This window comes from Rhincodon typus, chromosome 6, assembly GCF_021869965.1.
Source record: "Rhincodon typus isolate 14 chromosome 6, sRhiTyp1.1, whole genome shotgun sequence".
Taxonomy (NCBI): Eukaryota; Metazoa; Chordata; class Chondrichthyes; order Orectolobiformes; family Rhincodontidae; genus Rhincodon; species Rhincodon typus.
In genome coordinates, this window is record NC_063337.1 from 45342583 (window position 1) to 45356760 (window position 14178).

The 14178-nt window shown below is 39.2% G+C and overlaps 1 protein-coding gene across 2 annotated transcripts in view; it reads left to right on the forward strand.

The window, feature by feature from the left end:
* Nucleotides 1–2281: 2281 nt before the first annotated feature.
* Nucleotides 2282–14178, forward strand: part of edar (ectodysplasin A receptor) — an 82600-nt gene continuing 70703 nt past the window's right edge. For both annotated transcript variants that reach the window (XM_048598164.1, XM_048598165.1), the window contains exon 1: nt 2282–2446. The gene's annotated coding sequence lies outside the window, so the exon portion shown is untranslated. The remainder of the gene's footprint in view (nt 2447–14178) is intronic.

Genomic DNA, 14178 nt, shown 5'->3' on the forward strand with positions numbered 1-14178 from the left:
CAAAAGAGAACAGGATTGAAAGTGATGAATTTAGAGGGCTACGGAGGTAGCCTAGAGAATGAGACTAGCTGGGTAGCTCTTTCGGGAGTCAGTACAATCACAATGAGCCAAATGGCCTTCTTCTGTACTGTAAAATTATAAAATTCTAAAAATCCAGCCAATTACAACCTTGTCAGTGTATTCTCGGTCATCAACAAAGTGATGGAAAAGGTCATCAGTGTTGCTGCCAAGCAGGACTTATAAAGCAATAACGTGATGCCAGGGTTCAGTCTGGATTCTGCTAGGGCCACTCAGCTCCTGACACTCATTACAGCCTTAGTCCAAACATGGCAAAAGAGCTGAATTTAAGTGGGGAGAGGAGAATGATTTTTCTTAATAACAGGGCAGCATGGATTAAGTATGGCATTATGGTGTTTCAGTAAAATTGAAATCCATGGATATCTGGTTGAAGTCATACCTAGTACTCCAAACAACTATGGTCCAAGGGACATCACTGCAGGAACTGTTCAAGGTAACCTCCTGCAGGCAGCTGTCTTTAATTACATTGTTGACAACCTTCCCTCCACCTTAAAGTCAGAATTGGGGATGTTTGCCTATGATTGCACTTTGTTTAGAATACACATTCATGACACTGAAGCAAACCAAGTCCACATGCAATAAGACCTGAAGACCATTGAGACTTGGATGATAAATGACAAGTAACATTTATACCATACAAGTGCCAGGCAATCTTTAATAAGACAGAATGTAACTACCTTCTCTTCACAATTGAAGACATTACCAACTTTGAATTCCCTTCCATTAACTAAAGTACAATACCAGGTCAGAGGCTGAGAATTCTGCAGAAAACAACGAACCTCTAAGAATCATAGAATTATTACAGCACAGGGGGAGATCATTTAGCCTGTTGTGACACACTAACTCTTTGCAAGAGTGATTTATGTTGTATAAAACCTTAAAGATAGCATCTCCTACCGTGCATTGTACCCAGTGCTGTACAGGACTGTCAGCCTTATTTTTGTCTGCCCTGGAGTGGGACGTGAACCTCGAACCTGTGATATAGAGGCAAGTGTTCTGTGAACAGAGACACAGCTGATGAGGGCCTTCCATTGGAATGCAAGTGAGAAAGAAGCTATTTTATGACTTGTCCATATCTATGCGGATAAGTTAATAAATGCTGCAGCTGGATAGTAAAGGTTGAATCAACATGACTCCTGCGGTGTTTTGCTTACATTTTTTCGCCACTCATGTACCAGATCCTCATCATTTCAATCAGGCAGTGAAAAAAAGGAAGACAAACAGCAAAATCAGAAAAAGAAGATGAACAAAGTAAGAGAGTAGAAACAATCACAAGAAGAGGGACACACAAATTACCTTAATATTTTACTGAAATTCTGTTGTAAATGAGAGTCCATGAAGGAGATGGAGAAATTAAGATGGAGGGAAACCCGGGTGAGAGGTAAGGACTGAGAAGTAGGTACTGTAGGGATGAAAGTGGTGCGAGACCCTCTGAAAGAGTAAGGACAGAGGTACTCTTGCAAGTGAGGAGGATAAAGATCAGTTTAGAAGGGTAAAGAAAGAGGCAGACTTGTTGTGGGGAGTAGGGAGCATACTTTTAACATTCCCTCAGTGCTGTCATCAGTTAGGCCATCTTGCTATCACATCCCTCCAAGGAAAGGGGAGGAATTGTTACAGAAACAATCGATGTGAAAGCATTGGTGACAACGAGACACAAGTATAATGATGAAAGATGTGGGAGGCATGGTGAGAGATTCAAAGGAAAATATAAAGTACGTCAAACAAGAAGTGGCCAACAGTCAAAAGCTACATGGATGAACAAGATTTTTTAAAATTAAAATCAGCCTGTTGCAGACATATTACCTATCCAAGATGGGTGGGACGTGAACCCATATTATTCTAACCCAGAGGCAGGTATACTAGCACCGCACTGAATGGCTGAGCTAAGCTAGAGACAAACCTGAGGTAGATAATTATTTTGATCCACGCTCCAAATTTCTTTTTTGGTCAATGGAGTACAATTAACCTCGTATTTCTCTCACCTTATCTTTACTCATACTCTCTGCTGGGGATAAATGCATTCAGAATTCTTACAATGTCCTATTTCAGTAAATGTGCTGAAATATTAGCCCCTACCCTACAGAGGGCGCGGGTTAGTCGCCGCTCTCCAGCTGTTAGAAGCTGAGTCTCCAGATGTTGCACCTTACGTCAGGAGAAGGAGGTGGGGTAAATCCACTCCTTGGAGAGTCAGGGAGAAAAGCAGAAGTTCGGCCGGAGCGCAAAGATGGATCAGCAAAAGTGACAGTTACACGCGGAAAGAGACTAGCGTACATTATTCTCAACATTTGCTTCAGATTTATCTGTGTTGCTCAGTGCTGCTGGAGGAAGAAGTGTTTTTACTGTCGTCCTCAAGTTATTATTGTTTCAGGTATGTTTCTCTAGTCCCCTGGCTTTGCACGAAATGAATTCCATATAGGTGCATGTCCAATCGCAGTATCCAATTATTATAAGCTTACGCGATGGGAATCGGGGGTCACTTCGAAAGCAGAGGCTGTGTTAAACTGGCAGCTGTTACAGCATCATTGCTTTAGGAGCATTTATTGCTCTCCAGCAATTTAAGAATATTTAACGAGGCGGGCTTATTTTGTTTGCATGTTTGAACAAGAAAAAAAGTGTTGTACACGGACGGTTTTAACAGAAGTTCACATTGCATATGTTTTTTTGTTACTGCTTTAAAAATAATCTAGTCTAACCCTGGATAAAATGTACTTAACCCTTTACATCCCAAATTGGATTTGTACTATCCCAATATTCTATGTAATCTCAGATTTAAATACCTACAAGGTATTTCTAAATTCACGAGGTAATGCAAAATCCAATACAAGTTTTAATTGACAGTAGTTTGTTTAAGATAAATCGTGAGCCAAAAGAAAATCAAGCCCTACCAAAATGTGTTAAATTAAAAGGGTACTGTTTGCAAGGACTATGTAGTTATTTCAAATAGACGGTGGACAACTTTAGTTTGTAGCAAGATGATTTGGCCTCAAGTTTTAACTCTATTAGCATTTAGACTTGAGTTGACCCACCATCAAAGCATCTCGTTGAGATGGAAGTACAACTGTTAACCTTGCCATTAATTACGAATACCTTGGCTGTAGCCATACACTAGACTGCTGCGGAGACAGAAATATTGCTATTGTTCTACCTGATGTTAATGAAAATATTATCCAGCTGACCACAACTGAAACAGAAGCCTGCAGAACAAGAAAACAGAGGTCAAACTATTAGATAATGGAAGATAAATAATAATTATATATATAATAAAATAAACTAGATAATAAACAAGAACAGTGCCAAAACAAGAAGCTTCTCATTCAAGTTTTTCACAATATTTTAAAATAATAAACTGAATATGAAAAGCAGTAAAATGGACATGCTAATGATGTTCAGTTTATGAATGGTATTTGCCCCCTGCAATTTCTTTCCCAATTATTATGCCTTGATTTCACAGGATGTTATCGTAATTGCATGTTTAAAAGGTACTCAAAATCTAACTTGTATGAATTAGCATGATGAGAATTTATTCTTCATTCCACTGAGTTTTCAATTTCAGCTGTATCACTTTGGGAGATATTAATCAAAAACAAAATTATTCTCTATTGAATGGGGAATGGGTAAGAAAATCATAGGGATTGTTTTCACCCATATGACTCTCAGTAGTTGTTTCGTAGTGATTTAGATGGAGGTCAGGAATCTAGGCTGAACTATAGTTCGTGTGTGATCCAAAGGAATTAGAAGTTGGACAAAAATTTGGACTAAAGATAATTATCCTAAGAAAAAAAATCTGTCATTTGTTCCGAGTATAAAGGATATAATTGAATTAAATTGATGATTTCTGATAAAAGAGATATGCTGTTGAAAACTTTCATCTCACACTCATCAGGATAGATGCAAGAATGCCAAATTTCAAAGGGAGCAACAATTTAAACTGCATGCTTCTCATGCAGTATACATTGTTGCTCCCTTTGAAATTTGGCATTCTTGCATTTGTCCTGGTGAGTACGAGGCAAAGAGCTTCAACAGCATGTCTCTCTTACAGGTGCACTTTAAGTTCTAAACCACCAAATTAGTGTATCAGAGTTACAGAAGCAAAACATCGTTTGCAAGTCGTGCAATTATTAATTCAGAGAAGAAGCTGAGGAAGTAGACAAAAATATCCAAGACATGATGTTCACTTAAAAGCATGGAGCACGACCACATTTATGTCAATTACTGTTGAACAATGTGCCAGTCACACGTTTTTTCCTTCATATGTAACAGATTATTAATGACTGTTTTTATTTTGAGATGCAACACCCAAGTATAACCATTTCCAGAAGGATAATAGAAAGCAGAAGACCATTTCTACAATGCAATTAATAAGTCACTATAACTTCAATAAATTCACATTTATTCCACATGGCATTACAAATAAAATAGAGTTGCCTACTCCAAATCTACATTCATTATAACCTGCATCAAGATTGTTAGCATTTATAACATATTTTCTCGAATCCAGATTAAAATGAAACAGGAAATTGAATGCAAATTTCCCTACTACTTTAAAACTCTGTAATTTGATATCCTAAAAAGTTTACATTTCATAATTTCACATCAAATGCTAACGTTAATGTTCTCTGAGAGTTTGACAATTATAATTTAACGAAAGTGACAGATATTCATTTATGAGGAAGTGGATAATATGCTGGTTTATTGCTCTTTTCTTCCTATTAACACAAATTTAATTATGTAAGTCTGAGTTAAAGCATTTTATGTCATATTTACTTCATCATCCTTCATAGTAGTATTTTCAGTAAGTGAATTGCAATTTGTAACAGGAACTGTTCAGCTTTCAACAAAGGAATAGTCCAGGCTAACTAATAAAACTAACAAAATACTTTTAAATCACAGAAATGGAGTTGCAAAACTGCCAACACATCTGCCTGTAGGCATCTTTAGTACTGTGCTTTGATGAGGAGGAGGGATTGCTGTTTATGTTCTACATATTTTAGAAAAAGAAAACTCTCCTTGCCTTTTCCTGCATATATTATTCTAATTGATCCCTAATGCAGCACAAATCCCACTTCGCTGAGAGGGTGAAACAATTGGGACCAAAAGCATTTATGTGATTCCTTTAATGGCACTTCATGATAGGAAGCTGATTTTGGGAGAGAAATATGAGAACAAGATCTTTCAAATGTGTCCCCAAGGTAGAACTGTTCACCTGAGCAAAGTTCTATATACTGATGTATACAGGGGAAGTTAAACATTCAAACCCAGATCTGCTGGCTGGGAACAGGCACTGAGGAGCCTGAAATGCTGACAATAGAAAGTAGGCTTTCATTTTGGAAGTAGGATTTTGGGTATTTCTGTATCTTCTTGCTTATTTGTATTAATCAAGTTGGTGTTCATATTTAATTGCTAAATTTGTTTCCATAGGGAGATAGAGAAAGGCACAGGATATATAATCATTAAAACACGATCAAATCCTGGAGCTCTTTGTAAAATAAAATTGAAGTAGACTTTCTCAATCAAAATTAGTCAGACAGAATTCCAGATTGTGTTTCCTAGACATTGATAATAATCCTAGAGTTCCAATTTGTTTTTGAGTCCATGAAAGAGTGACTGTGTTCCTCACTTTTTTATCCTTCTGTTAGTCTGGATGAAGTGACAAACCACAATTAAATAAACACAGTTTTGACAATATCTTGGGTGTCATTGCATTCTAGTTGGTTAAACAATAGGAGGTTATCATTCATCAGAAACACAACAGTGATATTTTTAACAACATCACTGCTGCAGTTATCTGAATTTTGCCTTTAGTTTGGCCATAGAGTGCATTCTAAGAGGTATTATTTGGCAAGACACCTTTTTACATTAATGTAAAGTTAAACATGTTATTTTGCAGATTTGTTCCCGTTATTCCCTTGGACGAAGTACAATGTAAAATTCCTGAAGGCTATGTTTTTTTGATTTCTCACAAGCAAAACAGCTAAAAGTATTTTTTTTCAGGTTTATCAAAATTGAACAAAACAATGTTTACTCTTTTGAGCTCATCACTGTCGGGTTTAATCAATGCCAGCCTGACTACATGGATTATCTTCCCATCGAAAGCAATTCGAAATTAGCTTTAGCAAAATTTTCAGTGTGAAGTCTCTTTCCTCATGCTCCACAGCTTCAGTGCTTGGACAAGGGAGTGTATTGTTAATATGAAGTAGGATGTTATCGTGAATAAGTAGCGATGTATGTGACTGGTCCAGTTGAAAATGGACAGACTGATCCTGTGAAAACTTTGGAAGGAATGATTTGAGGTGAAACAGAGCCAATAGGCAGAGTCAATAAATTCCATAGAAGTTCACCTGACCTCTCTGGATTCATCTGGAATATCCACTGGCCACTGGCCTGTACTGTAGTTACTGATCTCCACTGGTATGACAGTAGGGGCGCAATAACTGACCTCAGTATCTCTAGGTTAGGATGGGAAAATTGGTTAGGATGCCTGATTGTGAACATTGTTCAGCAATTCAGTTGGAGGTGATGATGTGCATGGACAATCATGGGAGGACAGTACTAAAGTCTACTGCAATATATTGCATAGTTAAAGTCTACTGTTAATAGTCATTGTTTAGACTCACTCATAAATAATAGGAATTTTGGATGAACTGTCAGAGAATGGCCATTGTCCATGATACCTTGCAAGAAGATTGCTTTGGCTAAACCTTCGATGATTGGAGTTAATTTGAAGCATGTTTTCAGGCAATTAGTGGCTTTGGATGGAAACAGATATTAAGTGGTTTGAAAATTTATAATTCTTTTGAACAAAAAGAACATAAGAGCTAGGAGCAGGAGTAGGCCGTCCAGCCCTTCGAGCCTGCTCCGTAAAAGTTGGATGTTATCGTGAATAAGTAGCGATGTATGTGACTGGTCTAGTTGAAAATGGACAGACTGATCCTGTGAAAACTTTGGAAGGAATGATTTGAGGTGAAACAGAGTCAATAGGCAGAGTCAATAAATTCCATAGAAGTTCACCTGACCTCTCTGGATTCATCTGGAATATCCACTGGCTACTGGCCTGTACTATAGTTACTGATCTCCACTGGTATGACAGTAGGGGCGCAATAACTGACCTCAGTATCTCCGTAAAAAGATGCCAATACACAGGAAAGATACACTTAAAACTAAAATCTGTAAAAACTGGACATTTTTCATCATGTGTTTTCATATATATATAGACAATATATATGTATATATAAAGTGTTTCACTTTCCTTTCTGAAAAACATATTCAGACAGAGAATATAGGGAAAAATAACTGAAAATTATAAGATAAAAGGATATCTGTAAAGAAGGGTTAATGGAATTAAATTGAGTGCACTTTGAACCAAATTGCACTGTGCTAAATAGTAGAATTCTCAAGGATAAAATTGCTGTGGGACTATTGCTGATTTCTTTCCAGCAATTTTTTGCCAATGTTGCATTGAAACCATTACAGAAATTTTATACTTATCATTCTAAATAATAATGCAGCAAGAATGGGGGACAAATCAAGAGAATCCTGCATTGAATCAATTATATCCAAGAAATCATATTGTACTTCATGCCATCAACAATCACATATGGATATATTTTGCAACTAATTCTAATAAATTGGTATGAATGGTAAACAAAACCATTCCAAACAGCAAAGGGATGTAGTCATTTTGGTGTATGAATCATGAAAAGTTAGTATACAGGTACATCACATAATCCATAAGGCTAATGGAATGTTATTCCTCATTAGGAGAGGAATTGAACATAGAAGTAAAGGATCACAAACAGAAATTGCTGGTGAAACTCAGCAGATCTGGCAACATCAGTGGGGAGAAAGCAAAGTTAACATTTTGAGTCCGGTGATGCTTCATCAGAATTGATAGCAGCCAGGAAAAGGTGGTACTTATATTGAAAATGAGGTTGGGATGGGGGTTGAGGGAAGAGATGAGTGAATAGGTGGAGATGGAGCCCAGAAAGAGAGAAAGATATGAAAGGGGTAGGCAGACAAAGGATTATTAATAGTAGGCCAGGACAGAAGAGAAGCTGAATAAGTGACAATGAGAGCTGAGAGTGGGAGGGAATGGGTAGACTGTGCTGAAAACAGCCCATGTGTTGTGATAGTAGGCCTGAGAGTGGGTGAAAACATGTTGGCTGTGACAAAAGCCAGCCCTGTCATAACAGGCCTGGGTGTGGGATGGGTAAATAATATAGAAAGGCTTTAAAGTTATTGAACTCAGTGTGGAGTCCTAGTACTGCAGGGTCCCCAGGTGAAAAATGAGACTGAGTTCTTCAAACTTGCACTGAAGCTTGCTGGAACACTGCAGCAGGCTCGAGACAGGAATGTTGGCAAGGTGTGTTGAAGTGGTGAGCAGCTGGAAGCTCAGTTTCAAAAATGCCAGGCCTGCTGAGTTTTGCCAGGAATTTCTGTTTTTGTGTCAGATTTCCAGCATCTGCAGCTTTTTGTTTTATCAAATTAAGAGTGTTATGCTTCAGTTATACAGGATATTGGTGAGACCACACCTCAAATACTGTGTGCAGATATGATCCCTTTACTTAAGCAAGGGCGTAAATGTATTGGAGGCAGTTTGGAGTTAGAATGAATGGGCTGCCTTAAGGATAGATTGAACAGGTTGGACTTGTTTCCTCTGGCATTTAAAAGAGTCAGGGGTGAGTTGATTGGGGTAAGTAAGACCCCAAATGGTTTGACAAGATGGTCTTGTGAGTCAGTCCAGATCTAGGGGCAACACAGTGTGGAGCTGGAGGAACACAGCAGGCCAGGCAGCATCAGAGGAGCAGGAAAATTGACGTTTCAGGTCGGGACCCGTCTTCTGAAGATTTTCTGAAGAAGGATCCTGACCCGAAACGTCAACTTTCCTGCTCCTCTGATGCTGCCTGGCCTGCTGTGTTCCTCCAGCACCATACTATGTTAGCTCTGACTCCAGCATCTGCAGCTCTTGATAGGGGGCATTGTTTTAAAAAGAGGGTTAGCCTTTCAGGACAAAGATGAGGACAATTTTGTTTTCAGAGGTTTGTGTGACTTTTGAATTCTCTGCCTCAGAAGGCAGTGAAGACAGGGTATTGGATATTTTGAAGAGAGCAATAGATAGAGTCTTGTTAGACATGGGGATCAAGGCCCAGCGGGGATAGGTGGGAAATGTGGAACTCAAAACACAAAATAAGGCAATCATTATCTGAGTGCTATTGCTGAACTCACTTTTGACTCGTCCATCTCCCTTTCCCTGCAAACCCCAATCTCAGACAGGCAGATGCCCAATACCACAGCAACTTTCGCAGTAGTGATCTTGCTACTGGGGCTCGGGGAGGGGATGGTGTCTCAGTTGCACTGCTGAGTTCTGCTGATGTTGGTCTCTTGGTGGGCAGGATGTCAAACCGGGGTCAGGGTCGGGGGGGGGGGGGGGGGGGGGGGGGGGGGGAGGGGTCATAATTTCAGCAGAAAACCCACCAGCATCCAATCAGTAGCCTGATTTCCAAAAGATCTGGCAGGCTTTCTAAACATGGTAGACTTTGACTTTCTCTTTAAGAAACACTTCCACCTTCAGACCTACAGGAGAATCCCAGCCTCTGTAATTTAGATACTAACTCTGCACAGTAGCATTGAAGAGATAATTATACAAAATGTTTTCTCCAGTTTATTTTTTTATTACTGATTATAGTGATGACTGTATTGATCTAGCTCATAGACATTACTTTTTTGATCTCATCAATCGCAGTGTGAAGATCCTCCATGTCTTTACATTTCAGTTCATGATGCCTTATAATTTATTTCCAGAGGCAACAGGTCTGTGATTGAATAGAAAAAAGCATGCCCCTGCAAATAGCTTGAACAACCACAACCAACTCTCAGTTTGCAAAACCATCAATCTCCTCATCTTCAAACAGTAACACACATTCCAGACTTGCAAGAAAGTACCTTTGTGCATAAATTTGCAGACTAGAATATGATTAAAGTCTAGGGGGTGTATATATTTAATCTGATAATGAGGCAGAGGCTTGCATTAGAGCATTTGACCAAAGCCATACTTCCTATGTCATTGTAAAAGCACTGAGGGCTTTTTTTAAGACAATAGTTCTATTTGGATTTTGTGGTTCATTTCAAGAAAACATCTAACAGATAATTATACACACTTTAAAGAGGTAAAGAATCTTTGAATACTTAGTCATGTCTGTAATTAATAATCAAAAATAATGTTGACAAACCGATTTCTTTCATGTGTGATTGTGCTTCATGCATTTCCTCAATTATTAAGTTCAAAAGATGGACTTGCAAAGAATAGGTTATATTATCATACTTATGTGGTTAAAAAGATACATTGTGGGTACAATTTTATAACTAATACTGTTAAAAGTAATACAGCTGTTTTTATAAAACACCGATGCAAGAATTGAACTGCAAATAGATTGTTAAATATTTCACATTTCAAATTAGCAAAGAAAAGTCCAGATCCTTTGTATAAGAACTTGACGTGCTTTCCAAATTTCTTGATTTTAAAAAAAATCAAACCTAGAGAATTCCAGTTACCTGTTTGTTAAATCTTGTCAACATTGCTTCCACCACATCAAGGAAATTCCTTTTACTGTAATTACAGCTCCCAACTTGGCAGAGCATTTTTTAATGTATCTTTAAGGTTCTCCAGACATCAAACGGTTTTATTTTTTCCTTTAGGGCTAAAAATCTTAGTTCTATACAGAAGTTTTAGGTTTCACTGACACTGGAAAACCTACTGATTTCAGCACAGTGCTTAAACATAGTTGGTAATTTAGGTAAATAAGCTAGATAATTTTTCCAAGAAGTTATTGAAAATAGAAATCTTGAGCAAAAGTTTTCTTTTTTAAAAATGCATATTGTGCCTGGAACCCAGACGAATGCATTTATCTTTCATGATTTATGGAAATTGGTGGTTTAATCAGTGCAACAAGGTGCCAGGGATGCAATGGCTTAACATATCAAAATAACATTGTAAGTCATTTACTATCCAGATGAGAGCAAGCCCAACTACAATATTTAAAGAAAAATGTGATAGACTTAAATCTGATAGTACCAACTTGGTTATAATTTGGAGCATACCATACAGGAATAAAAGTCTGTGGAAGCAACAATACTACAGCACAGAGAAGGCCATTCAGCCTGTTATGCCTATGCTAGTTCTTTGAAAGATTTGTGTTGTTTAGTCCTACGTGACAGATCTACCCCCGCCACATTCATCTGCCTGCTATACTCCTGCAGAAACCTGAAAACCTTACCACACAGAAGAATAAGGGCAGCAGATGCATGGCCCACCAAACCTCACAACAGCATAACTTGGGATTGCTTTGCTGTTTCTTCACTATTGCTCTGTCAAAATCCTGGAATTTCCTTCTGAAACATACTGTGGATATGCCTACACCATTTGGGCTGCAACATTTCATGAAGTGGCCTATTACCCTCTCGGGGACAATTAGGAATGGGCATTAGTTGCTGGCATGGACAGTAATGCCCACATCACATGAACGGATATAAAAAAGCATGAAATAGTGAAGGAACTGCAGTGACTGTGGGGCTAATAACTTCTTAGCAGTTGCACTGAAGCCTCATGCTCCTGAACAAACCATGCTTACCTAAGATGTTACAGTACAGCTACAGTGCTGGCACACACCCCACATAACTATGCCTAGTCCACAAAAAACAGGACAGACCCAGCCAATTACTGTTCCATCAGTCTATTCTCAATCATTGTTAAATTTACAGAAGGTGTTGACAGTGCTATTAATCAGCACTTATCTCAGAAATAATCTGTTCACAGATGCTCAGTTTAAGTTCCACTAGATACTTGGTTCCTGGCCTTATACAGCTTGGTCCAAAAGAGATGAAAGAGCTGATGTCAAGAGAAACTGCACTTAACATCAATGCAGTTTTTGACTGAATGCACTATCAAGGAGCTCTAGCAAAACCGAAATCAGTAAGCATAAGGGGAAATCTCTCCACTGGTAGGAGTCATACCTAGCACAAAGGAAGATGGCTGTGATTATTGTGATCAATCACCTCAGTCCTAGACACCAATACTGGAGTAACTCGGGGTAGTGTCCTTTGCTGCAGCTGCTTCATCAATGGCCTTCCTTCTATTGAAAGCTCAGAGGTGAAAATGTTCACTGATGCTTGAACAATGTCCAACACCATTCACAACTCCCTCAGTTACCAAACTGGTCTAAATGAATATGTAGGAATTCCCAGTAGGCTTGGGCTGATTAGCGGGAAATAACATTCATGCCACAGAAGTGCTAGAGAATGACCATCTTCAGGAGACCACCCAATCATCATCTCTTGAAGTTCTATGACATTATCATCGCTAAATGCCCCTCTATCAACATTCTGGGATTACTGTTGACTAGAAACAGAATTAGACAAGCTACATAAACACTGTGGCAGCAGGAAAAGGTTAGAGATTGGGAATTCTGCATTGTGTAATTCATCTTATGACTCTCCAAAGGATGTCCACCATCTGCAAGGCAGGAGTGTAGTGGAATACCGTTCATTTGCTTGGATGAGTGCAATTCTGATAACACTCAAAAAGCCCAACACAGCCCAAGATGAAGCAGCTGCTTGACTGGCAACCAGTCACCACCGTCAACGTTCAAACCACTAAGGTACAGTTGCAGCAGAGTGCACAAAATGCTCTGCGGAAAAGCACCGATACTCCTTCAGCAGGATCTTCCAAAGCCATGACCTCTAATTCAGCAGGCTGATGGCAATAGATAGAGGTGAATACCACACTTGCAAGTTCACCAGCAAGCCACATACCATCCTGACTTGGAACAGTCTCACCATTCCTCCTCTGTCACTGGGTCAAAGTCCTGGAACTCCCTCCCTAACAGCACTGTGAGTATACCTATGGTTGTACATGCAGCAGAACTGAGTCTGCATCTCACCATATGGAAGGTCTGCTACCACCAATCTCTTTAAACGTAGGAATCTACAGGGCCTACTTGGTCATGAGTGGTAATAGAAAAACATTTAGTGGCCTAACTAGAACAGGCTCTTGTTTAGAAGTAGAAATAGTTTATTGCATGTTAGCAAAAGGTCACATTAATATGATAGTCCTTGTAACAGAGTTTTTGAGGAGAACCTGGATGTTGGGTTTTACACTTCCAAGATCCTAAATTGTTCTGCCTACAAGTCTGTATGACATCATCATAGTGGGTGGTGTTCATGCCACTCCTTAGTATTAGCACTTTTACCCATTTTAAAACTTAACTACAACACCCAAAGCAGATGAATCGCAGCAGTTCAAAAAGACAGCTTGACACCATCCTCTGAAGGGCAATTAGGGATGGATAAAAGGGTGGCACAGTGGCTCAGTGGTTAGCACTGATGCCTCACATGCCAGGGACCCAGGTTTGCTTCTACCCTCAGGTGACTGTTTGCAGATTCTCCCTGTTTCTGTGTGGGTTTCCTCTGCGTGCTCCGGTTTCCACCCACAGTCCAAAGATGTGCAGGTTAGGTGGATTGGCTATGTTAAATTGCCCATAGTGTCCAGGGACGTGCACACCAGGTGGATTAGCCATGGGAATTGCAAGGTTACAGAGATAGGTTAGGGGGTGGGTCTGAGTGGGATATTCTTTGGAGGGTCAGTGTGGACTCGATGGGCCAAATGACCTGCTTCCATACTGTAGGGATTCTGTGAAAAGGTGTAGGCCTCACAAATGATCCCCAATCATGTCAAAGGATAAATTTTAAATAGCCCTGCAAATTAATCTTTCATGTTTGCTTATCCAGTGGTCTTTTCATAGTTATTATAAAGTCCATTTACATTACTCTTTTTGGTGGTGTTTTCCAGATCCTTACAACCTGCTGTCTGCAGAAATTTCTTTTCATTTCCTCTCTAATTCCTCTATCAATTATTTAAAACCTATGATCTTTGATTATCAAACCACTCACCAGCGCACATAGTTTCTCAATAATTGCTCTGTTGAAACTGCTTATAATTTCTAATGAGATAACAAGGTGTAGAGCTGGATGAACACAGCAGGCCAAGCAGCATCAGAGGAGCAGGAAAGCTGACGTTTCGGGCCTAGACCCTTCTTCAGAAATGAACAT